The sequence below is a fragment of the Cetorhinus maximus genome, chromosome 17, assembly GCF_964194155.1.
Source record: "Cetorhinus maximus chromosome 17, sCetMax3.hap1.1, whole genome shotgun sequence".
In the NCBI taxonomy this organism is placed as follows: domain Eukaryota; kingdom Metazoa; phylum Chordata; class Chondrichthyes; order Lamniformes; family Cetorhinidae; genus Cetorhinus; species Cetorhinus maximus.
The window spans coordinates 56,127,752-56,154,838 of NC_135895.1; the positions used below are offsets into that span (position 1 = coordinate 56,127,752).

General features: G+C 46.2%; 1 protein-coding gene across 2 annotated transcripts in view; it reads left to right on the plus strand.

Annotated features, from left to right (window-relative positions):
• Positions 1 to 27,087, plus strand: part of negr1 (neuronal growth regulator 1) — a 685,966-nt gene that overhangs the window by 187,201 nt on the left and 471,678 nt on the right. The window lies entirely within an intron of this gene.

Below are 27,087 nucleotides of genomic sequence, written 5' to 3' on the forward strand. Positions count from 1 at the left end.
AGAGCCACCAACTGCCCTTGCTGCCGACTACTCTACACCCCCTCTCCGACAACCCCCACCCTGCAAACCCCATTCAACCATCACTCACCTTTGACCTCTGTCCTGAGCTTTGGGTGGTTGTCATTCAGGCAGCAGTCATGGCCTCCCGGTGTCGCTCCTGTTCAAAAGAGCTGCCGGGTTCTGATTGGCCGGCAACTCTTGGTAGGTGGAACTTTAACCCACAGGGTCCTAATCCCGGAGAAAATCCTGTCGCTGGCCTGTCAACTGCAAGATTGGCGCGTACTATCAGCGGGTTCCCTGGAAAGAGGCGACGCGGGGATCTCGCGGGCTCTCTAGCCAGCAGCCGAGACCCCCACTGCCAGCACAAGATTCCACCCAATGGAGGTGAATAGTGGAGTGGTGATGAAGTAGAGCTGGCATTGTCAGCACATTTTGTGAATCCTGACAGCATCTCTTCAGTTAATACTTTAGGGGCAGAAATAAATGAGAGCCAAGGATACAGTGTGTGGGTGGGAAGTGAACCCATTTCAGGAGATTCTGTGGCTATGATTTGATGGGTAAGGTGGGAATCAGGTGAGAGAGCAGTCCTATTCAACTGGACAGCAAAGAAAAGGCAATGGAGAAGGATGATGCTTTCAAATGTGTCAAGTGCTGAAGAGAGGTTGAGAAGGATGAAGAGGGATTACACATAATGGTTACAATCACAGGTAATGTCATTTGTAACTTTGTTTAGAGCTATTTCAGTGCTCTAGCAGGGATGGAACCCCTGGAAAGATTCAAACATAAGGTTACAGATAGGCAGGCACAGATTTGAGAGGTTACAATGGATTCAAGGTCTTTAACAGCATTGGAGGTTAGAAATGGGACGGTACTCTGTAAGAAGGCTGTTCTGCGGGGATGTGATGACAGATTTGAAGTGGAGGGGGACAGTATTTGAAATGAGGGAACTGTTTATATTGACCCCTAGCATTGGCAACAGGAAGGGAAGTTGAGTGGTCAACAGTTCGGTGGGAATAGGGTCAAGGGCAGAAGGTGAGTTTCATGAATGAGATGAGTTCCAACTGAGCATGAAGGGAGATAGGAGAGAAAATAAAGGTATGGATCCAAGGCTAGAACAGGAGGAATGTCAGTTATCTATGTTTCTATTATCTGTGTTCTTATTTACTATCAAGGATTTTTGTGGATAATAGAAGATCAGTGCTTTTTCCCATCACCATCCTCCATTGTTCTGCCCCGCTTCTCCTACCTGGAGATCAACTGGTTATCAATGGAAGTTTATTAGTTGATCCACTAAACTGAAACTCTCAGATAAACACTGGAATCAATGGTTCCAGTTGTCAGACTTGCTACCGTCCCAAGAGAACTAGAGGAAAATGCCCTCTGTATTGTCATCTGTGGCCTTACAGCTATAGAGTTGACCACTAAAGCAATTCACTCAGGTTTAGCTGTGCTGATATCAGCACAGATTGCTAACCAGTTTGCATGAAGTGAGGGTTTTAAATTAGCTATTGCCAGATTTAGTTAATAGCTTAATGGTGCATGAACATTTAACTAATAGTAATTATGATATGATCAAATGCAACATAGTGTTTGAAATGTGAAACAGTTATTAAGATTCGAGATTTAGGTAAGGTTGACTTCAGTGGGATGAGACTGTCCTCAGCAAACTTGGTAAATCTGTTAATAGGTAAAACAACAGAAATAGGTGGGAAATCTTTAAAAAATAATTTGACATTGTACAGCTTTAAGGGGAAAGAGATTTTTATCAAACAAGATAGTATTGGAAAAATAAAGAGGTAAACAATATAAAACTAAAAGAAAAGGTGTACAAGAATGCAAAAAATAAATAGATCCTGGCGACTGGGAGTTTGCAAAGGGTAACAAAGCAGTAAGGTGTACAAAAACTAGCAAGGCATATCAAAATTGCCACAAGAAGTTTTGAAATTATACAGAGTGAGGAAAAAGAGGTTGGTCAGAAGCAATGTTGGCCACTTGAAAACTGATAATGGTGATACTGTTAATGAAACTAGGAAAGAAACTCCCAGAAAGCAGTGGAGGCTGGTTCATTGAATTTATTCAATGTAGAGTTAGACAGATTTTTGATAGACAAGGGAGTCACGGGTTATGGGGGGCAGACAGGAAAGTGGAGGTGAGATCACATCCAGATCAGCCATAATCTTATTGAATGGCAGGGCCTTTGGCTCGAGGGACTGAATGATTTACTCCTGCTCCTAACTCCTGTTCCTAAATGGTGGCAGAACAATTACTTTGGCTGAATTTTCACTTCTGAGAGTGGAATTTTCTGTACCTGCTGGCATCGGGAGTGCTCAGCGGTGTGAGCGAACAATATGGTGAGAAGGTCAGAAATCGGTTTCATGATGTCTTGAAATCAGTTTGCAATTGTTCGCTCAGCCCGTTGATGGTGGGCTGCATTCCCCGCCATCAGACATCAGGAACCTCATTATAATACATCTGCATATCATGGTAAGGCCAACCCACTAAAATCGTCTGCCCACGTCGGCATGATTGCACCCTGGAGCAGAACACGTCTTGATAGGTGTGATGTGCAGATGTCAGGACTTACCGCCAGGGCCTTTCTGGAGCCTGTCAGCAACGGCACACTGAAGGAACGCCCGTGGCATACTGGGTGGATTCTCATGGACATGGCTCTGCTGCAAAACAGCCCATGGAAGTTGGAAAGTAACCGTTGAGGGTCTGCTCACAATGGATGATGGTCAAGGGGGTGGAGAGGAAGGTCCAGCTGTGTTTGGGAGAGGAAGATGTACCAGGGGAAGGGAGAGGAAGGTCTAGGATTGACTCAGAAGAAGAAGAGGTGTCAGAAGGGGGAATGAAGGTGTTGGTGGAAGGTGTAAGGGAAGGAGTTCGGGGGGGGAAGGAGTGCAGAGAGTAGAGGGAGTATGGCTGGAGGAAGAAGCAAGGGTGTCTGAAGAAGTCAGGTATGGGGAAGGACTAATTGGGGGTGGATTCCGGGGTGGGGGCAGGACCAAGGTGGGGGGAGGGGTTCCAAGGGGGGCAGGGGTCCGGATGGGGGGATGTCCAGGTTCAGGGGAGGGCTCTGATGAGTCCATGACTGCCTCCTGGGGAGCGAACTGAGGGCGGCGTGGAACGAGGGAATGGTGAGGGTGGCCAAGGATAGTGAGGCGGCAGGTTGGGAGGGTGAGGGTTCAATGGTAGCAGTAGAAGGGAGGCGAGGGTAGTTGGTGGGAGCTCAGAGGCAGACAAGGACCTGGGGTTGGGAAGGAGGAGATTGGGGAGGTGCATGTGGATGGGGGTAGGAATTTCAGGAAAGAAGGGAACATGCATGTTCATGTGAACATCCTCGAAGGAAAAGGTCACAGAGGGGAGGTGGAAGGTGATACAAGTGGGGGTCACCAGTGATGGGGGAAAGGAAATGGTTGACTGGGGGAGGGGAAAAGGCAGGGGAGTGCACGAAAAACCAAATCAAGACCGTGTGGTCTAAATCGAAAGTGAAATGACAGTTGTGCTGGGCAAGATCAAGTGCTGTATGGGAGTGTGATCAGTGGGTGGGCGGAGACACAGGTCAGCTCAGATGGACAACTGAAAGCGAACCCCAGCAGGCAGCATTGAAAATGCTCATAACATTGAGGTGAGTGTGATACATGAAGGAACCGCGGGCCTGGGACAGTGCTTGCACAAGGCTCTGAAAGGCCCTGCCACACCCACACACCCACCCCCGCACACACACACACTTCTCCCTCCTGAATTGCTCGTTGGCCGCCTCTGTGGTGACAGAGGACAAGGTTGAGGGCTCACAGGCAAAGGGGACTCGGAGCGAGAGGACAGCCTCTGAGATTCCTGAGTGGATGACCCAGTGGTGTCCAGCTGCCGCTCCTCCTCCATTCGGGTGCCCGGGGGCCCTGGCCTCAGTCCTTGAGGGCAAGGAGCTCCTGGAGGGACGTCGAGGTGCCCTGTTTCCCTTTCGTGTTGCGACTGCAGGAACTCACCCATGGCTCCCGCGATGGAGTGCAGGTCTACACACATCTCCGCGTTCTGCTGGACCAGGGTCCCCATGGAGACCTCCATCCGTGCACATGTGGGCAGCACTTCATCAGAGAGCAGGCGAACACACTCCTCCAAATCGCGTGCCGCTTTGTTGAGGGCTTCTAAGGATGCTGCGCGATGTTCTCTCGCTTTCTGCTGGCTTTTCAGGTTGAGTTGGAAGGCCAAGTCCAGAGGCTCGTTATCTGACTCGGACCTCGCAGATGCCTCTTCCCCAGCAGTCCCCCGAGTGCCAGGGAGCTCAGCTGAACCTGCCTCCTCCTGCTGCGGACACATGTCCGTGCGGTGACCACCAGATTGTGAACTTGAGCCTGCTCTAGAGCCAAGTCCCACCAAGGTGTGTGTCTTTGCACTGGTGGAGGGTGTGGATAAGCGCTGTGACGGGTCTTCCAGGCAGCTTAATTCCATCTCTTCAATGGAGGAGGTGTCCCTTTCACTGGAGGTGAGAACATGAATGGTACTGAGGGACTGGCTGGCTGAGAGTGTCGGTCGCTTGGCAGAGCTCCCTGTGACAAAGTAGACATAAGTAATGCATGGCAGCACAGTCAAAAGTAGGAGAGAGAGCACTCACAGTTGTGTTTAGAGAGGGATGATGTGGTGCAGGGTCTTCACGAGGGTGTTCGCTGACCTCACCGTCGCCGCAGGCACAGTCCATGTCCTCACCAGTCAGTGCAGTGGCACACTCCTCAAATGAGTGAGGAACCTAATTTGGGCCACACCACCCCTGGTCTGCGACCTCTCCCTGTTGATGTGAGCGGGCTTCTCTCGTGTGGAAACAGATGGAGAGAGTGTGAGCAGGGTACATGGCACTGCATAGAATGTTTGTGAGGTGAGCAGAGCCATGGATAGGATGAGGACGCAAGTTTGAGAGGGTATGAGCCTGGTGGAGATTTGAGGGTGTGTGTGAGAGTTAGTGGTGTTGTCCCTTGAGGTGTGGGATCCCTGTGGATGTGTGAGGGGTTTGTGAGTGTGAGTTGAGAGTGATGAGAAGAGTGAGTTACTCTGGTGGGACGGATGAGACCATTCATCCTGTAGCGGCACTGGGTGGCTGTCCTCTTTTGCAGGGCATTAGCGCTGACCACTGCTATCACCACCTCCCATGCTAGGTGCTGGAAAGCGGGATTAAAAATGAGTGGCTAGTTTCTTTTTTCTTCTTTTTTGGCTGGCACAGAGACAATGGCTTTTTTCCCCCTAAGTTTTCTATGATTCTCTGGTTCTAGCTTCAAGTGGACTTGGACAGGCTAAGTGAATGGACAAGAACATGGCAGATGGAATATATTGTGAATAAACGTGAAGTTATCCACTTTGGTAGAAAAAACAGAAAGACAAAATATTTCTTAAATGGTGAGAGGTTGGGAAATGTTGATGTCCAAAGGGACCTGGTTGTCCTTGCTCATGAGTCACTAAAAAATAACATGCAGGCACAGCAAGCAATAAGGAAGACAAATGGTATATCGGCCTTCGTTGCAAGGGCATATGAGTGCAAGAGTAAAGATGTCCTGCTGCAATTGTATAGGGCATTGGTGAGACCGCACCTGGAATATTGTGTACAGTTTTGGTCTCCTTATCTAAGGAAGGATATACTTGCCATAGAGGGTGTGTGACAGAGGGTCACCAGACTAATCCCTGGGATGGCAGGATTGTCTTATGAGGAGAGATTGAGGGAACTGTGCTTGTATTCCATAGAATTTCGAAGAATGAAAGGTGATCTCATTGAAAGTTACAAAATTCTTGCAGGGCATGACAGAATGGTAGGTAGGAAGTTATCCCTGATTGGTGAGTTTAGAACCAAGGGATATAATCTCAGAATAAGGGGTAAACCATAGGCCATGTAAACTGAGATGAGGAGGAATTTCTTCAGAGGGTGGTGAATCTTTGGAATTCTCTACCCCAGAGGGCTGTGGAAGCTCAATCATTGAGCATATTCAAGAGAGAAATCAACAGATTTCAGGAGACTAATGACATCAAGGGATATGGAGATAGTGTGGGAAAGTGGCATTGAGGTAGATGATCAGCCATGATCTAATTGAATGGCAAAGCAGGCTCGACAGGCTGAATGGACTACTCCTGTTCCTATGGTCCTATATGTACACTCCATGTCAACCTATGCACCTCTCCCCAACCCCCATGTCCCTTTATAGCCCTATGCCAACTTATTGCCAACTCATTTCAACTTATGCCCCCAGCCACCACCCTTTGCCTGGACATCCTCCAGGTCAACTCACCCATATCCACCATGGGTAGATCTTATGCTGAGACAAAATAAAATTAGGTTCTAAGTGTCTATTGATTATTTCAGATTTTAAAAAAGCTCTCATTTATAAAAACCCTTTCACTACATTTAAATTCCTTCAAGTGCTTCAGCCCTTATAAAAACAAGCAGTTGTATTCATAGCCCTACATCAAAGACTTCATAATTACTTGGAGCTGTCAATAAAACTGAAGTGACAGGCACCCCACTGTGATAATGATAGGTTGTAGCTTCAGCCATGAAGCACAAATCAGATAATGATAGTCCTCAGGCTTATGCCAACAGACAGAGTGAAGTGGCAAGCAGTGATATCTTTTAAATTATAGACTGTTTTTTAAAATTAAAGGCCAGGTGGTTTAAATGCCTTGGCAGCTTGAGAGTTCCCTTGATAGATTAACAGTTCCAATGAGCTTGACAGTTCCAATGAGTTTATCCACTTTTTATGCATATTCCTGTCTACTTTAAATAATCCCAATTTGACCTCTCTCAAAGGGCACTTGAATTGTTTTTTATTCATTCATGGGATGTGGGTGTCGCTGGCTTGGCCAGCATTTATTGCCCATCCCTAATTGCCCTTGAGTAGTGGTGAACTGCCTTCTTGAACCGCTGCAGTCCATGTGGTGTAGGTACACCCACAGTGCTGTTAGGGAGGGAGTTCCAGGATTTTGACCCTGTGACAGTGAAGGAATGGCAATATATTTGCAAGTCAGGATGGTGAGTGGCTTGGAGGGGAACTTGCAGGTAGTGATGCTCCCATGGGTCTGGTGCTCTTGTCCTTCTAGTGGCGGTGGTCGTGGATTTGGAATGTGCTATCGAGGGAGCCTTGGTGAGTTCTTGCCATGCATCTTGTAGATGGTACACACTGCTGCCACTGTGCATTGGTGGTAGAGGGAGTGAATGTTTGTGGATGGGGTGCCAATCAAGCAGTTGCTTTGTCCTGGATGGTGTCAAGCTTCTTGAGTGTTGTTGGAGCTGCCCTCATCCAGGCAAGTGGAGAGTATTCCATCACACTCCTGGCTTGTACCTTGTAGATGGTGGACGGGCTTTGGAGAGTCAGGAAGTGAGTTATTCACCGCAGGATTCCAAGGCTTTGACCTGCTCTTCTAGCCACAGTGTTTATTTAGCTAGTCCAGTTCAGTTTCTGATCAATGGTAACCCCCAGGATGTTGATGGTGGGGGATTCAGCAATGATAATGCCAATGAATGTCAAGGGGTGATGGTTAGATTCTCTCTTGTTGGAGATGGTCATTGCCTGGCACTTGTGTGTCACGAATGTTACTTGCCACTTGTCAGCCCAAACCTCGTCCAGATCTTGCTGCATTTGGACATGGACTTCTTCAGTATCTGAGGAGTCATGAAGACCGCTACCATCTAGAATCATTCTCATTACGGATACCTTACCCCTCCAGTTGGGGCTCCAGTACTATTTTGGCTAAGCTGGTGGCCCCCTCCGTCTTTACAAAAATTCAGGCCTTTGTGTAAGGTATTTACAGAAGAGAAAGATCAGCATTTCAGACATCCAGAAGGAACTTATGCAAACTATACTAATCAACTAACTCTCCAAAGTTAACACAAGCAACATAACAGTAACAAAGAAAATAATGGCACTAAAGAGTAACAAATCTGCAGAACCAGATGATTTCCGTCCCAGGATTTTAAAGGAGCAGGTGAGAACATTGCAAATGCCTTAACCATAATCTTCTAAAGTTCTCACGATTCAAGAACTCTGTGATGGTGCATGTGGTTTTGGAGAAAAACATTTTATGTTGGCGGTGATGGTCCGTTTGAGAACTCGGTTTCTTTGGGAGATGGTTTCTGGTAAAGCAGCTTGCTGCCAGTAACTGATCATGTGATCAGGTTGGCCTAGGAGATAAACAATAAAAAAGGGTCAACATTCAGTTAAATATAGGAGGGAATAGATTGTGTGTGTGGTTCTGCTTCAGGCAGATTTTTTTGAAGTTTAGAACTGGAAAGAGGTGGGTGCCTGAAATGGAGAAGTATTCTATGTCTCACCACATCCTTTACTTTCATAAATACAGAATTCATAAAATGAAGAAAATCTGCAATAAAAAGTATTGTATGACATATCAGCAAAGGATCAGAGGCACCTCCTCCTCAACATGCTAAAGTATGGAACAAGCCTTGTTAATACCTGACTGATCTTTATAAGTTGATTTCCAACCATGCCATTATTGCAACTGCTATTTTGAAGCAGATTTTAAGCATAGTTTCACAGTGTCATCCTCAGTCAGTAGCAATATTCATATAACTTCCGAGCTCCAGAGTGTAGTACCTGGGGGAGCCCCCCCCTCCTACTTCTGGAAGTAAGGATTGCACAGCAATTGCTCAGGAAGTTCAAACTTATGTTGGGTAATTGCACTGCAATGGGAACCATCTGAAAGTCCAATTTCAATCGCAAACGTCAGATGGTTCCGATTGTCTTACAAGTGGCAAGTAACATTGTGCCACACAACTACCAGGCAATAACCATCTCCAATGTGAGGGAATCCAACCATTGCCCCTTGACATTCAATGACATTACCATTGCTGAATTCCCCACCATCAACATCCTGGGGGTTACCATTGTCCAGAAACTGAACTGGACTAGCCATATAAATACTGTGGCTACAAGAGCAGGTCAGAGGCTTGGAATCCTGTGGCGCATAACTCGCCTCCGCACTCTCCAAAGCCTGTCCACCATCTATAAGGCACAAGTCAGGAGTCTGATGGAATATTCTCCACTTGCCTGGATGAGCACAACTCCAAAAACACTCAAGAAGCCTGACACCGTCCAGGACAAAGCAGCCCACTGATTGGCACCCCATCCACAAACATTCACTCCCTCCGTCACCAACATATGGTGGCAGCAGTGTGTACCATCTACAAGATTCAATGCAGGAACTCACCAAAGCTCCTTAGACAGCACCTACAGCTACCCAGAAGTTAGAAGTGGTTTTAAATCTTCTAACATTTTCTGGGTAACTGTAGTATTGAACCAACCTGACCCCCACGGGACTCCCCCAACCCCTTTCACAGGGTCACTTCACAGGACACCCAATTACCCGCCACCACCCCCACTACTCCTCCCAGCGCCCCCCCCCCCCCCCCCCCCCCCCCACTTTCACCCACACGGGGCATCCCAACTACCTCCCACTACCTGACTTCCCCACAACTCCGCACGGGATTCTCCACATTCACCCGACTTTCCATGGGACTCCCTGGACTTCCCCCCAAAACCCCCTCCCCCACTCCCGACTATCCCCCTAATTCACCAACTATCATCCCCACCACTTGACTACAGCCCCATCCCTGACAACCATCTCTGCCTCACGACTACCCCCTCCCCCCAACACCAGCTACCCCCTGCACACCTTGACTACTGTTCCTACCATCCCAATTAACAAACCCCCCCTCCCCCCCCTCAGTGAACATCACCCCCACCCAACACCCCTCACTGGCCAACCCCCACCACCCAACCCCCACACTGATCACACCCTCACTGACCCCCCCCCCCCCCCCCACTAAACCACCCCGCCAACTCATCACCCAAAAACCACAATGACCACCCCCACACACACTGACTGACCCCTCCCACTGACCATCCCTCCACTGACCACCCTACCCCCAATCCACCCTACCCCCAATCCTATCCACTTACCTTATACACTTCTCAAAGTGGCTGGACCTTTATAACTACCTGCTTGTGGCATAAAAAGGGGGTGTGTCTTCCAAACCAGCTGCCCACGGGAACCCACGGCACCTTTCTCACCTGGCCAAAGTCAAACGGTCGGGCAAGAAAGGTGTGGCTGCATATCAGGCCAAGTAACTCGGAGCAGAGTGGCAAGCCAACTAGGATTGCCACTCTACAGAAGTTATGGCCCCATAACTGAGTTCAGGAATCTGGGGAAACGCATTAAATGATGCAGATAGACCAGTGGCATAGTGCTTATTGAGGGATGTTGCTTTTATTATTACTCTTTCACAGGATGTGGGCATCACTAGCTAGGCCAGCATTTATTGCCCATCCCTAATTGCCTTTGAGAAGGTGGTGGTGAACCGCCTTCTTGAACCGCTGCAGTCCATGTGGTGTAGGTACACCCACAGTGCTGTTAGGGAGGGAGTTCCAGGATTTTGACCCTGTGACAGTGAAGGAACAGTGATATAATTACAAGTCAGGATAGTGTGTGGCTTGGAGGGGAACTTGCAGGTGGTGTTGTTCTGATGCGTCTCTTGCCCTTGTCCTTCTTGGTGAAAGAGGTCACGGGTTTGGAACCTTTTGATTAATATTAAGGAAACGATGGAGAAATGGCCATTTCAACAAAGACTCATGAATGAGTACTGAAATATGTTCTCTAATTTGCTACATAGAAGTTTTTATTGCAGCCTGTTAACAGACTTTTAAGTCAGTGGGGATTATGATAGAATTTTACTGAATTCACGCAGTTATTGAAATCAGTTAGAATTGCCCATGGTATATGCAATACCATCGCAGTGCATGTGTTTTATATCAATATTTTAAAATAGAACAACAATTACATCCTATTTAGTTCATTGTGAGGTGCAAGACAAAATGATGGCCTTATCTGGAAAGATAATTCATCTTTGTTATCAACCCTGGTTCAATTGCCTATATGTTTTACAAACTATAATTACAGACATATGGGGACAATGACTCACTCCAAAACTCAATTAAATTCAAAGTCCAAAGCAAAGGAGTAGCAACTGTATTGTTAAACAATGAATTATGTTTCTTACTATAGCTATGAAATAAATTCAGGGTACAATTTTGGCATAAGATGTTTCAACTAGTTGCAGATAAAGGAGAATTCCAGTTGCTCCCGTTGAGAATCAGACAGAGAAAAGTTAATAAAAACAGAAAATGCTGAAAACACTCAGGCGGTCAGGCAGTACCTGTAGAAGGTGAAACAGTTAACATTTTAGATCTGTGACCTTTCATCAGAATTGGGAAAAGTTAGAATTAGGAGAGACTGAAGGACAGAAGAGTTAGTATTACAGGGCCAAAGTGAATGATGATGGGGTAAGAAAAGAAACAACCAAAAGATTTGCCTAGAGCAGGTGTGCTGCTGACTGGAAGTGAAAATAATAGAAAAACCAAAACATGCAAAGCAAAGGAAAAAAAAAATGGGGCAGAGATTATGATCTGAAATTGTTGAACTCAAATGTTGAGTGCGGAAGGCTGTATATTGCCTAATTGAAAGATCAGGTGTTGTTCCTCAAGCTTACATTGAGCTTCACTGGGACAGTGCAGCAGGTCGAGGACAGAGATGTCAGTGTGGGAGCAAGGTGGAGACTTAAAATGACAGGATGCCAGAAGCTCGGGAACATGCTTGCAGACTAAATGGAGACTGCAAAGTGGTCACCCAATCTGTGTTTGATCTCCCCAGTGTGGAGGAGACTACATTATGGATGGAACCGTCCCAGATTTGCACTAAGTGCAATAGTGGGCGTGAAAAAGGACGTTTTACCTGCTGGCCTCAATGGCGGGTTTTCCTGCCGTATCATCTCAATTCCACCTTATTAATCATGCATTCCAAGGAAACATGCCATTTTGCTGGCAGGCGGCCTCTGATTGGCTCGCCACGCCATCACCTCGCGGCTTCCTCATGCCGGGCACCATATTTAAAGTGCAGCCGTGTGCACACCTCTCAGTGCTTCCAGCCCAGGACTGCTGCACAGAAGACATGGCCCCAAAAGGCAAGAAGACATCCAGCACCTTGATTCGGTGGTACATTCCTGGGACACCTTCTGGATACCGTGGAGGCCCACCGCAATGTCCTCTATCCCTGCCCTGGCCACAGGAGGCCCATCAGTGTCACCACTCCAGTATGGAGGCAGTGGCACTAGTAGTCGGTGCCAACGCTGCACCATCCAGTGCAGAAAGAGGATGAATGATCTCATCCATGCCTCCAGGGTAAGCCATCTCATCACTCTAAACTCACACACACAAGGCCAACACACCTTCACTGACATCTCACTCACTGCCTGTTCAAGGGACAGCACTACTCACTCTCTCACACGCACCCTCACATCACCATCTGGCCTCACTACCTCTGTAGACTGCCTCCTTAGCCCTCACCCTCTTGAGACCACGTGCACAGATTAACATGTGTCCCACACACATTTTGGGATACCCTCCTTTCCCAGTAATCCCCTAGCCCTGCAGTCTCTTCCCTTGCCGGAGGCCATTTCTCCCCTTTCCCCAAGCAAGCCCTAGCCCTGCAGCCATTGAAAAGCCACCCCTGCCTTACGGCTGATCTGGTAGGCAGAGACCTGTCCGGGGGGCCCCCCTAAAGTTGCTGTGGTGCTGGCTGCAAAGCCTGGCACTGATGACCGCAAGTGCTGCCCAAAGCAAGGTAGGGAAACAAGCCTCAAAGTCCCGAGTGAACTGTAGCTTGCCAAGTGCACGTCACTTATGTTCAGCTATGAAACATGTCAGTGTGCAATCACACCCATGTGTCCGGATGATCCACTGTGGAGGGATAGTTCCAGAGAGCAGGACTTACAATCATATGCATATGTATTAAAATGAAGTTCCTGACATCCAGCAGTGTGAAACACAGCCCGCCATTGACGGGCAGAGTGGACAATCGCAAACTGGTTTTACGATCCCGCCATATTGTCTGCGCACACCCACCATGATGCCCAATGCCAATGGGCATGGAAAATTCCGCCCTATGAGTTGTGAATATAGTATACTAAATTTAAAGTATATATAGGCCAATTGCTGTTTCACCTGGAATGAGTGTTTGGGGTTTGGACAGTGAGGAGAAACGAGGTAAAAAGGCAGTTGTTACATCTTCTGCGTCTGCAAAGAAAGGTGCTATGGGAAGGGGACTGTCTGTTGGGGATAACTGAGGAGTGGACTAGGCTATCACAGAGTCCTTTTGGAAAGCTGAAAGAGGTAGGGAGGGGAAGATATGTTTGGTGGCGGTGTAAAATGATCCTTTGAATATGGAGGCTAGTGACTGGAAGGTGAGGACAAGGGAACCGTATCATGATGCTGCGAGGGAGGGGAAGTTGTGAGAGTAGAAATGTGGCAGACATGGTCAAGGGTCCTTTCAACCATGGTGGTGGGGAATCCTTGGTTGGGGAAAAAAGAAGTCATCTCAGCAGCACTGTTATTGAAGGTTGCATTATTAGAACAGATGCGATGGAGACATAGGAACTGGGAGAATGGAAATTTTTAAAAATTCTTTTGCAGGACGTGAGTGTCACTGGCTAGTCCAGCATTTATTGCTCATCCATAATTGCCCTTGAGAATGTGATGCCTTCTTGAACCGCTGCAGTCCATGGGCTGAATTTTATGGCTCCATCATGGCGGGGCTGTAAAATGCGGCAAGCCGTTGAAAACTCCATTGTCGTTGGTGGGAACAGAAGATCCTACCATTGGGAGGGGCCCTAAAATTCCATCCCATGTGTTGTGGTGTTAGAATCATATCTCTCAAGATTGAAATTTTCTTTTGCAAAATGGAAGGTCATAGTATGATCTGGATGCTAACCTGGTTTAATTTTAAAAGGTCATAAGTTCACCTTGGAACTGTAAACAAGTAGGCCTCTTCCAAGAAATCACCTGATCTATATGGTACTTGAGAAGGAGTTGTTTGATTGTTCGAACTGCAAAGCACTTTAATTCAAGTAAAGCTGGGAGACAAAAAAGACAGTCACATGGGAAAGGAAACAATAACTTAAGTTGGGAACCTGCCGGTTTTGAAGGCGGTCTTGTTGGAGAGCAAGCTCAGAAAAGAAGGCTACCTTTTCTGGTTCCATCTCTCTACCTTGCCTAAAATTCTGTGTGGTTATCAACCTGTAGCCAGAGAACCCTAATTGAGTGTAACAAGTCTGCATTTGGACCTGCAAAGCTAAACAAGTTGGTGACCAGGCATCCACCAGGACAATGGCCCATCTGCACATAAGAGAACTCCAGGTCGCCAGCGTCAAGACCCTGCAGACTTTATCCTTTATCTTATAACGCCCATCCTCCAAAGCCCATCTCTGCAGAGAGAGACTCTGTGTTTCCTTTGTCTCTGTGTGAGTGCTGGGGGAATTCTTTAGGAAGAGGTAAATAGTTATACTTCTCGATTACAATTGTGTGTTAACCAGTGTTTGCAACTTGTTAAAAGAAGTTTTGTTTTAAAATAAATTAATCATTCTGAGTTTTAGGAAGAAGCCGGGTCAGTCTCTTTTCTTCTGGGTACTAGAGGTATAGGTACATAATTGGCCATTTCTGTGAGCCATTTAAATTAAAGGTACGGCCTGCAGAGTAGTGGGGCTTGATAATCCTGCTCGAAACCCGGTTGTAACAGGAGGTACACCCACAGTGCTGTTAGGAAGGGAGTTCCTGGATTTTGACCCAGCGACAGTGAAGGAAAAGCGATATATTTCCAAGTCAGGATGGTGAGTGACTTGGAGGGGAACTTGCAAGTGGCGGTGTTTCCATGCATCTGCTGCCCTTGCCCTTCTAGATGGTAGAGGTTGCAAGTTTAGAATGGAGTCATTAAAAGTTGCATGACATGAGGAAGTGTAATTGAGGTAGCTGTGGGTGTCAGTGGATTTCAGATGAATATTAGTTGAAAGCTTAATGGCAGAAATGGAGACAGAGAAGTCATGGTTGAGAAATGGACCATATGAAACTGAGACAAGGGTGGAAATTGAAAGCAAAGTTAATGAAATTTTCCAATTCAGGGTGAGAGCAGGACACAGCACTGATATAGTCATCAATGTAGCAGGAAAATAGCTGAGGGAAGGGTGCCAAATAGGACTGGAACAAGAAATTTTCAACAAATCCTACAAAAAGGCAGCCATAGCTCGGATTTATGCAGGAACCCATAGCAACATCTTTTATTTGGAAAAAGTGAGATGAGTTAAAGGAGAAATTGCTCAATGAGAGAACAAGTTCAGCCAGTGGTGGCTGATGAAACTAGTTGGGCCTCCATTCAAGCAAGAAGCTGAGAGCCCTCAGACCACAGAGGTGGGGGCTGGAGGTCCCTTTCTCATGGCACCTTTCCATGCAAATGCAGGAGTTGTAACAAATGTCCTTTGACCTCTCTCCTCACTACCCAAGGCCCCAAACACTCTTTCCAAGTGAAGTAGTGAATTACATGTACTTCTTTCAATGTAGTCTACTGTATTTGCTGCTCGTAATGTGGTCCCCTCTACGTTCACTTTACGTCTACAGCTCACCTGCTCCAAGCACATCTTTTGTTTATTTACTTGCTCCATGACCATTCCCTTTGACCCTCTAGGACTAACCCTTCTGCCATTCAATCTCTCCTATCTTTCACCCTATCACATACCTTCCTTTTGTCTTTGTCCCACCCACCCCCTGCTTAAAACCTATTAAACCTCTTTTTAACTTTTCACAGTCCTGATGAAAGGGGTCATTGACCTGAAATGTTAAGTCTGTTTCTCTCCACAGATGCTGCCTGGCCTGATGAGTCTTTCTAGTGTTTTCTGTCTTATTTCAGATTTCCAACATTAGCAGTATTCTGCTCTTAGAGAAAAGTTCATCTTTTTTAATTGAATTTCCATCATTCTATTTATTGACCAGATTGGATTAAGTGGGAATGCTGTTGTCATACATTGGAACTGTAACCATAAAAAACAAAAAATAACGAATCATCGGGTTATGTTGAAAGATTATCAACCTGCAATATTGGATTGGATTTTACTCAGTTGCAAAAGAACAGCACTTAGACATGTACTTTCCCTTAGTTTCTCTGTTGGATTTTGCAGTAGAACATGCTCTAATTTAGAGAACCCTAGAGAGCATCTCAGACTAGTGTGAACAGGGTAAGCAGGTATGTATCCCCTTAATCAATCAAATTGGATATTTGTAAATGAACAGCAGAATCTGAACCAGGAAGTGACACTTAAAATGTTGAACTAATTTTCAAGTCAAGTACAGAAAGAGAAATAGAGAGTGAAAAAGAGATTGGACGAAGAGCAAGATAAAAGAGACAAAGAAAAATGTTTTTAAATTATTTAATTTTTTTGATCTCCAACAATAATTAAAATCTGATGGACTGAGACACCACACTTATAAAAGTTAATTTTCAGTGTCTGTGAGGTTGTTTGACAGTAATTAAAACTTACCATGTCATTAAAAGGATACTTACATTGGAGTGGGCAAGCCCCATTTTTTTTCTAGTGAGTGTAATTCCTGCCTATGAAGTAAATACAACAATGTCATCCTGTTCAATGTATTTCAACAGTGAGTAAGATTCTGAAATACCATTATAACATAGCTTTTGGAGGAGCAGGAGATTTGACAACAACATCCTGATTTCCACATTTAACGGTGCACGTGTCATCACCAGAAATTGCTGTCTGATTTCCACTTAATAATGGTGAGGCCCTGTTCGTCTCACCATTATTCTGTCACAAATTTTGGCCCATTAAAACTCTGCTTTTCTCTCCACAGATACTGCCTGACCTTCTGAGTGTTTCCAGCATTTTCTATTTTTATTATCTATGAAACAGCATTGTATGTATGGGCGAACAGGAAGTGCAGAACAATTGGATCTGATGAGGGATTAAGAGATAAAATGTTGTAAGTGTGCAGATAAGTGGCTATCAAGTTCAGTACAGGCAAGTATAAAGTATGCCATATGTGAATTAAAAAGCAGGCAGTATATGCTGTTGTGAATGGTATTGAAGTACCTGAAAGAGATTACGGTTAATAGTATTTAAAATTTATAGGAGGAGGTGGTGGTGTAGTGGTATTGTCACTGGACTAGTAACCCAGAGTTCAAATCCCACCATAGAAGATAGTGAAATTTGAATGCAATGGATGATGAAGCCATTGTCACTAAAAATCCATCTGGTTTACTAATGTCCTTTAGGACATTGATCTGGCGTGGCCTACATGTGACTCCAGACCCACAGCAATGTGCTTGATAAAATTAGGGATGGGCAATAACTGCTGGTCTAGCCAGTGATGCCCACATCCAATGAATATATAAAAAAAAGTTATGATGGAGCAGCAATTAGCAAAACAAAAAAAACGACAATCAGTCAAGGATGTCATGCTAAATCTGTACAATAGTCTAGTAAATTACCAATCCTTTCATCAGGGAGCTGCACTCAGTTTTGTAGCCTTATCTCTGACCTGCTTTCTCTTTGAGCTTGGCTTCCACACTGGGCTTGCGGACGTGCTCCTCTTGAGAGTTATGTCCATTTTTTTCGTTACTCAGACATGTAAGCAATGTTGTAGATGTTTATCATGATGCAAAGATCAGCAAAAATAGCCATTAAACTGTAAACTACATCAGTTATGAAGGGCTCAAACTGATGCTCTAAATTAGTAGACTATATCTAGAAGATACAACTGGAAACAGGCCATTCTGCACAACTGTTCCATGTCAGTGCTTATCCTCGCAAATAGTTATAATCATTTTTACGTGCACTGGTTATCTTGAATATTGACATAGCTTTTGTATCGACCACTAAACAGAGAAGTAAATTCCACAACCTAATAACATCCTGTATTTTCTCATACTCTCTGTTCTAAATTTCTGGCATATCATCTTGAATCGATCATGGATCCTTCAGCTGTTGGAAACAATCTGCTTCTATGTACATTGTCCAGTCTTTTCATAATTTTGAACACTTATGGTGTTGGAATACTGAGTATAAATAAAGAGCAGAAAAGTTGTGCCAATAATCCTCAAAAAGAGACAACTGAGAGGAATGTCATAGAATGAAATAAAATAATAAATGTATAGAAAGGCCTGGCACATTACTTCAAACTAAACTAGTACAAGGCGAGCTTGCTCAAACCAGCTAAGGTAAATGTAGGATTAATTGTCAGGAAGTTCTCCATCATACAAGGACTGATCATTTCATGAAATGGACTTCATGTTGAGCAGTAAAGACAAAAACATTGGACTCATTGTCAAATAAGTCAGTTACTGTGATGGTGGGGTTGCAGGTTCTTCCAGGATAAATGTGATGTGATGAAGCAAATCATATTTATCTGATCTCATTAGGTGAAGGGACACATTAAGATTAAGTTAGGTATGTTTCACTATTGCAAAACATGTGTCCCTCAAATTAAATCATCTTACCTTCAATAACAAGGAAAAAAATATGATTTCTATAGAAATTAAAACATAGAACCAGGCCATTGAGCCCAGGCAGACCTAATCCCTGGTCCCTGTTTCCTTCAAACATCTAGAACGAGAGGCCATAGTTTTAGGCCAAGGGGTGGTAGATTCAAATCAGAGATGAGGAGGAATTACTTTTCTCAAAGGGTCATGAATCTGTGGAATTCACTACCTCAGAGTGCACTGGATGGCGGGCTGCTGAATAAATTTAAGGGGGAGATAGACAGATTTTTAATTAGTAACGGGTTGAAAGCTTATGGGAAGAGGCCGGGAAATTGGAGTTGAGGCCGAAATGAGATCAGCCATGAACGTGTTGAATGACGGGGCAGGCTCAAGGGGCTGAATTGCCTACTGCTGCTCCTAGTTCTTATGTTCCCTATTCTTAAATGGTGACAAGAGCTTGAATTTCTTACATGTCTGTTGTGCCATTGTTTTGCTAGATAGTAATGCCTTTTACCAGCAGAGGAATTTGCATATGGTTTCCTGGTAGGCAAATTTGCAAATAAAATGATGCTAATTCTGTTATAATTGTGTTCAAAAAACATAATGTGTTGAAGTAGCACAGTCACTAAAGCCCAAAGTTATCATAAGAACACTCGGGGACAGCAAGCAGAAGCTGCAGGTATTCCTAAATCCCTCTGAATTTCATTCACTCAGATCGTCTGAAGTGCCTCTTACCAGAACTGTAAGTGTTCTCAGACCAGCTGTGTCTATGGGGCTAGTGGGCAGCATCTTCCCAAAAGGCTGTGAACATTTTCACAGAAAATCTGAAAATCCTCCTGGAGAGAGAGATGACCCCCCCGAGTGCTGTTGCCCAAGTTGCATGTGGCACCTTGAATACGATGCCAAAAAATTTCGGGGCAGTGGCCACTTTCATTACAACAGACAGGGTCACTAAGTTGTACAGATATGCAATCGAAGCCATGGACAGTCACACTCTTTGACCACAGAGACCCTCAAAGGACCTTTGCTCCCTATAGATACACTTGTAGGGGAGTACCTGGTGGGCTGGTGTCTTCTGCCATGCTGCCTTATTCTCCCCGCCACCATATGCTGCTGATTCTTCTATTTTATATGGATAGCATAAAGTACCTTAGGACATTTTATTATATTGAAACCTTTAATAAATGCATGTAGTTGTAGTGGGGCATGGCCAAGTGGAATACTATACCTTCTAAACCTCTACAGAGTCATTCTGAGTGTCCAAGAAAGAGAGGAACATGTCATAAAATGTAAGGGTTTTTTGAGACTGCTGTAATGTAGCGGAGTATTGGAGGTCAGGAAGTGGCCAGAAGATCAAGTACAAGTGTCAGTAAGAAGAACTGAGGGGAATAAAATAATTGAAAAAAAATCTCTGAAGCCAGAAATCAGCAAGGAAGGCTTGTGGACTGTTCAAAACTCTCAAACTGATCGTTTCTGTTTGATTCAGCAACTGGACGTGTAGTTACACCTGTTTAATGTGGGGCTGACCTTTTCAACCAGTAGTGACATAACTGAAGGAAATGCCCAGGAACAGTGCAGATGAACATCTAGGGGTTTCGGTTGACCGATTGTCAAATCTCTCAAAAAGATGGCAGAAACTCACGACTAGTGCATAATGGTGCATAAATAGCAGAACGCACTAACCATGAGTTTCTTGACCCTTCTGAGTACAATACAGTGTAATAAGGGGTAAGAGGTGAAAATTGCTTCCTCATACATGGCAACATCCCTCCCTATTGCTTCAAAATCCTTCCTATAGTTCGGAGCCCAAAATTCTGAACAGTACTCCAACTGTGTCTTAGCAGGGTTTAATATAGATATGTATTGTAATATATTAAAGATCTTGGCATCACCACTGTGGAAAGTGTAATTATAGTATGACATATTTACGTTAGCAGTTTCCATCATAAATGTGGACATATGCATGTGTTATGGAAGAAGTTGACAACTGCATGTCAGAATTTTTTAATATTCTTATATTTAAAAAACAATAGATGCATGATGAAGATGTAGTGTTAAATACGCATTAAATCCTTAAAAAGGTGATCAGGAGATGGCAGATGTGATGAATTTTTCACGTTATTCTGCAAAGGCTGGATATATTGATGACCTAAAGTACCTCAATAATCTTCCAGATACTCTTATACCATATGAGTGGACGTAAAAGCAGATTTATGGAACACAGTTTGTCGACTACCTGTATGGTGAGAGGAAGCCCAAGTTCCAGAACTAACTACATGGCAGATCCTGAAAATACAGGTCTATGATTCTGAATAGACCTTGCTTCCACAAAGAATAGTCGAGGGGAATAACATAGGTACGTCTAAGGGGAAGCCAATGGAACATGAGGGACACCCACTCATTAAGAACACACACACACCCCGTGAATGAATTCTTTAAAAAGCATAAATACTGGCATGACTCGGGTTGAATTACCTGTTTCTGTGCTGTAAATACTACATAATCATGACATCTTGACTTTTTATTCTATAACCTCTTCCCGTAAAACCCAGTTTTCTATTCATTTTCAATAGCTTTATCTGTTTGCCCTGCTGCTTTTAATGTTTTGTGAACCTGAACACCCAAGTCCTTCCCTTGGTTCACATCATCCAAATTTCCAAAAGTAAAATACTGCAAATTCTGGAAGCTGGTCTGGCAGCATCTGTGGTGAGAGAAACAGAGTTAACCTTTCAAATTATAAAAACAAAAAACTACTGCGGATGCTGGAAATCCAAAATAAAAACAAGAATTACCTGGAAAAACTCAGCAGGTCTGGCAGCATCGGTGGAGAAGAAAAGAGTTGACGTTTCGAGTCTTCATGATCTGCTGAAGGGTCATGAAGACTCGAAACATCAACTCTTTTCTTCTCCGCCGATGCTGCCAGACCTGCTGAGCTTTTCCAGGTAATTCTGTTTTTGTTAACCTTTCAAATTGATGAACTTTCATTAGAACTGGAAGAAGTTAGAGATGTAAGCAACTACAGAAGCAGGGAAAGGGTGGTTTAGCAGAGGTTTTTATTAGGCTGGAAGACAGGAGAGATTAAATGACAAAAGTGATGATGGCGCAAGGCAAAAGGGGATGGTAATGGGACAAGTAACAAAAGATGTGCCTAGAGGAGGTGTAAAAATGAAAAGTAGAACCATTACCTGTATCTGGGGTCTGCAAACTGTGACTCATGAGCCACATGCAGCTCATTGAGGACTCATGTGCCTCTCAAACATGATTTATAGAATCCATTTTGATGGTAATTCATTGGCTTGCATCATTTCTTTAAGCTTTTGTTAACATTATACTTGTGAGAAAGTATTTTTTGTAGAAACCTGTAAAATGTTGTTGGAATGTGTCTGTCCTGTTTTTCATTATTGTTGGCATTTGAGCAATAGCATCTTAAGATATTGCATTTTTGACTAAATTTTAAAAATAGCTTTTTTTGTTATTGAAGTTGCTGACCCCTGATCCACAGCTAAAGACCTAGGACAGAATCATCCCAGATTTGCACAAATTGCGGTAACAGACGGGGAAAAGGATATTTTACCCGCTGGCTGCAATGGCATGTTTTCACACTGTATGGCGGGTTTTCACACTGCATCGTCCTATTCCTGGTTTGTCCCGCCTCATTAATAATGCGTTGCCGGGAAACACGCTGGATCGCTGCCTCTGATTCACCAGCCCCGCCATCACTTCAGGCCTTCAGTAACCTGGGTGCCATATTTAAAGGGTGCCCCCCTTTAGAGAGCTAGCATTTTCTAAGGGACCGGAAGCCGCTGCAAAGTCATTGCTGCCAAAGGGAGGAAACATGTTGCCCCCAAATTTAGCAACACCTCCCTCGGGCGCCTACTGGATGCAGTGGAGGCCCACCGTGAAGTCCTCTATCCTCGCTCTGGGCGAAGACCCGCAAGCAAGGTCACCAATCCAGCATGGGAGGCGGTGGCAGCGGTGGTCGGCGCCAATGCCTGCAAAAGAGGACAGTCACCCAGTGCCGAAAGAGGATGAATTATTTCCTCCATTCCAGCAGGATAAGTCACTCTTCTCATCACTCTCTCCACACACACACACACACACAAACCCATCACTCAATGCCAATTCAAGGGACATCACCATTCACTCTCTCACACACACCTTCATCTGCCCTGCAGATTGTGTCCTCATCCCATCCATGGCACCACTCACCACCCGCACATGCCAGGCATCCACCTCATCTGGCCTGGCAGGTGTCCTGCTTACCTCTCTCAAGCTTTCTTCATGCAGGACAAGCTGGCCCACAAAAAATGGAGAGGTCACGGACTGGTGGAGGAATGCCCAACATCAAGGTCCTCATTGACTTTGAAAATAGAGCCATCCAGCTGGCCGGCAAAGACCTGGACCATTCATGTGCTGACGGTGAGGTCGGCGGTTTTCTACCAAGTGAGGATCCAGCAGTGCAACATCCACCAGACAACCATGCTGTGAGGCAGTTCCCCTGTTCCACAGTCCCCTCCCATGCACTAATTATCTCTCCTTGCTTTCGCAGGCACATCTGGGAAGCAGCCAAGGGGGTCTACGAGCCAGGTACTCGAATGAAGCCCCGAAGACACCTCGGAAAAAGAATCTGATGACACCCTAATTGGAGACCAGTCACAGCACTCACCCACATCCTCCACCAGTGCAGAGACACAGGCCTCAGTGGGACCTAGTTCTAGAGTAGCCTTAGGGTCACAATCTGGTGAGCACGTTGCACTGTCTGGTCCACAGCAGGTGACAGCAGGGACTTCCCAGGTTTCCAGAACTCAGAGGACTGCTGGAGGCCAGAGATCTATTGAGTGTGAGTCAGATGATGAGCCTCTGGACTCTGTCATACCTCAGTTGCTGGAGCTGCAAAGGCAAGCTCGGGAACAGCAGGAAGGGATGTCCACTGCACTCCTCAGGTTGCAAGGCATGATGGAAGAGTCCATCTATCTTCAGTCTGAGGTGATAGCGCCGGCATGCCAACACACTGAGGTCAACACTTGTTGGATAGCAGTCGCCATGGAGACCTTAGTCCAGGGCATCGGTCCTGCACTGCTGCGCAGGCTAAACTCCATCGCTAATGCCATACTTGGCCTCCAACAGTGTCAACATGAGAGGGGTGCAGGGCAGCTCAGTCTCACTGCAGCTTCCCTTATTCCTCAAGGAGTCAGCTGGGGCCCTCGGGCATTGATAGGGAGGAGGAGCAGCAGGTGCACATCTGGGGTCCACCCACCCAGGTGACTCCAGGAGTGTCAGGGTCATCCGAATCAGCTTTTCCTGTGACCCCAGCAGCTCCAGCTTCACAGAACGAGGACGGTGCCACTGCCACACAGCAGGACCCTGAAAGCAGGCCGGGCCCTCCAAAGCATGCCTGCCAAGGTCCTCACAGACAGGGCATAGCAGTCAGCAGGCTGCCTCCACCTCCACTGTGGATGTTGGGGGAGCACCAAGATGTAGCAGCAGGGTTAGGAAGGTTAAGAAGATGTGGTTTCACTACGTGGGCATGGGCATCAATCATTCCTACATAATGTTCACTATTGTGAATAAACTCCAAAGAAAGTCTCCTTGCCTATGGCTCCTTGTTACGATGAGCAGTGTTCATATCATTCAGTTGTGAAACCTTGGTTCCTCCACAATAAGTGATGGTCCGGTCTCACACTCTCTGGACATATTAGTGATGCCTGCACCTCGATGGTCTTGCCATTGCTGCCAGAATGTCGTGGGCAGGCATCACAGAGTCCCGTCATTCTCTCTGTGTGCTCTCAGCACCTTTGAGGTGGGGCTGGCCCCTCCATCTCTTCAGCATCTGTGCCCTGTGATGCTGTGCTCCTGAAGGGGTCAGGTGCTGAAGGCTTACAAAGGATCAGGTACATTTAAAATTTCATGGCTGTATCTCCATGATATGACCCTGATTACAGAGCGCAAGCAAGCTGCCCTCACCCAGACAGGAGTCAGACATTCACAGAGGTTATGGAGTGTCCTTGCTGCATGTCATCATCATCTTCCTGGAATCTAACAACTACTAGGGCCTCCACTGCGTATTCATGACATGAGTCAGAGCACTGAGGATATACGCACTGCCATCAGCCACCGAGTGTCAAACATTCACAGATGCAAGATGAGGATGTCAGGATTGTCCTCACTGCACATTGTCATCATCCTCCATGAACCTTGCTGCTATGAGGGCCTCCCGAGCGCGCCTGCCTTGTCTGGCCAGTGCGATAGCCTCATCACCGGCATCCTTGCCTTCGAGGACCTAATCATCGTCATTCTCTTTGACGTCCTCCTCATCAGAGGAGATGTGCAGCTCCTCCATCTCCTCCTCAGCCAGGTCCTTCCCCTGTTGTAACGCCAGGTTGTGGAGTGCGCAGCAAACGACGATGATGCGTGACACCCTCTGGGGACTGAATTGCAGTGCTCCACCAGACCTGTGGAGGCACCGGATTCCCATTTTCAAAATATCTATCATTTGCTTCACCAAAGTCCAGGTCATGGCATGAGTCTTGTTATCCATCGCTCTGCTGCAGTCTGAGGCCTCCGCACAGGTGTCATCAGCCACGTCTTATGTGGGTAGCCCCTGTCCCTGAGGACCCAACCCTGCAGCCTCTCTGGACCCTGGAGGATGTCAGGTATCTGAGACCTGCTAAAGATCTAGGATTCATGGTGCTCCCTGGGAATCGTGCGCAGACCTGTAGGATGCATTTGTAGTGGTCGCACACCAGCTAAACGTTCAGCCAGTGGAAGCCCTTGTGGTTCACCTAGTTGACTGCTTATTGCCATGGAGATCTAAGCACACATGAGTGCAATCGATTGCACCCTGAACCTGTGGAAAACCTGAGATCAGCGCAAATCCCAGAGCTCTTGCTTCCTGGCTTTCCTGATCCCAGGCAAAATGCACAATGTTCTGTGCCTTTGTGAAGATGGCGTCCGTGACTTCCTGCATACACTTGTGCATGGAGACTTGCAAGATCCTGCACAGAGCCACTGGTGTAAAAATTGAGCACTGCTGTCACTTTCACGGCCACTGGCAGTGGATGCCCTCCATTTCCCTGTGGTGCCAAATCCTGTAGTAGGTGACATATGTGACCAACCAATTTCGTAGACATGCGCAGTCTTCGGCAACACTGGTTCTCAGTCATCTGCAGGAATGACAGGCGCCGTCTATAGACCCTGGATTTAACAAGACATCTATGAATGATGGCTCACTGTGGATCTTCAGCTGTGTGCACAGCAGGGCCAGCTGCCCCTTCATCTTCATGGAGGTGCTCCTCCCTTTGTCGAGCTAGGTGCTTGCACTGTTCTCTTCATCTTCTTCTCTGGCCTCTGTAAGCCATTAGACATACCACTAAATCACCAGGTTCCATGATCCTGATGTTCTCCTCCTACAGGATCAAAAGAAGAGACACATGAGTTAGAATAGGTGCACTAAGAACCTCTCTTGGTTAAGTTGAAGCCACTTCATACACGCAGGAGAGCGCTGGCCACCGCTTGGCTGACCAGTGTGTAGTGCGCTGCATGGCTGTCTGAAACCCCACCCACCTCCATCCTACTTCACTTGGCCAATTGGTGGCAGCTTTGCCCACTGGACTGCATGCTATGCTCTCAGCTCAGGCACAGGCATTCTCCTAACCCGCACTGCAAGGCTGCACTGTTAGCTTGAACCATAATGGATACTGGTGCAAACCTTAATAAAGACATTGCAAGGGGCTCTGTACATCTCCACCAGTGACTGCACCATGGCCACCTTTTGCAAGGGGATTGGACAACTTGCTCAGTCAGCCAATTGCTGTCCCCTAAAACGCACGTTAATTTTCAGTCTGTGCCTGAGGGGTGAAAAGTTCTGGAGCATTTGGTGGCAGTTTCATTCTTCTGCCTTGCTTGAGTGGGCAGGAAAGCTTCAGAGGCCCCACTCCAAACATGTCAATGGAGCTGCAGCTGAATGGTCTGAGCTGCGGAAGAATGCTTACTTTTGACCAGCTTTTCCAAGTGTGTGGCCGCTTCCCTCACCCCCCTTCCACCCCCCCTCACCTCCACAGCACGTGCTTAGTATTTACTTCAGTCTATGCTGCCTTGCCCCCTACCACCCCCCAGCCCCCCACCCCGGCCTGACCTGCACTAGGGCCCTTGCCCCAGCGCCTCTTCCTTGTTGTCCTACAGACAATGCTCATGAGCACTGCGCAAGATTGTGTGCAGTCACCTCCGAGTTCTCCTCAAAGTTCAGGTTGCCAGGTGCAAGTATTTTAAAGGCAGTTGTGAAGCACGCCGTTCTGAAGTATGCCAATGTGGATGGTAAATTTGACATGACGGGGGGATGATTCCAGCGAGCAGGGCTTATAATAAGATGCAAATATGTTAGACTGACGTTCCCGACCTGCGGTGACAGGAAACGCGATCCTCTATTGTCAGGTGGAGTGGACGATAATTTTTCCCTTGGGTGGGCGCGTGCCTGACCCGAACGAGAGAAAAATGGTGCGTCATGACATCGGGCGAGCATCCTGACGTCATTGTGCACTTGTGCAATATTTTGATCGACAACACGCCTGCTGACAATTAAGAAATCCATTACGGCCCTTAATCAATTAATTGAATTGAATTTTTCGCTGCCCGTCCAACCTTACAGATGGTGGGCAAGCGAAAAGGCCAAGCGGCTTTTGCATTTTTTGCAAAACCTCTTCCACGGGGGGGCTGAGGTTTCGACCGTTA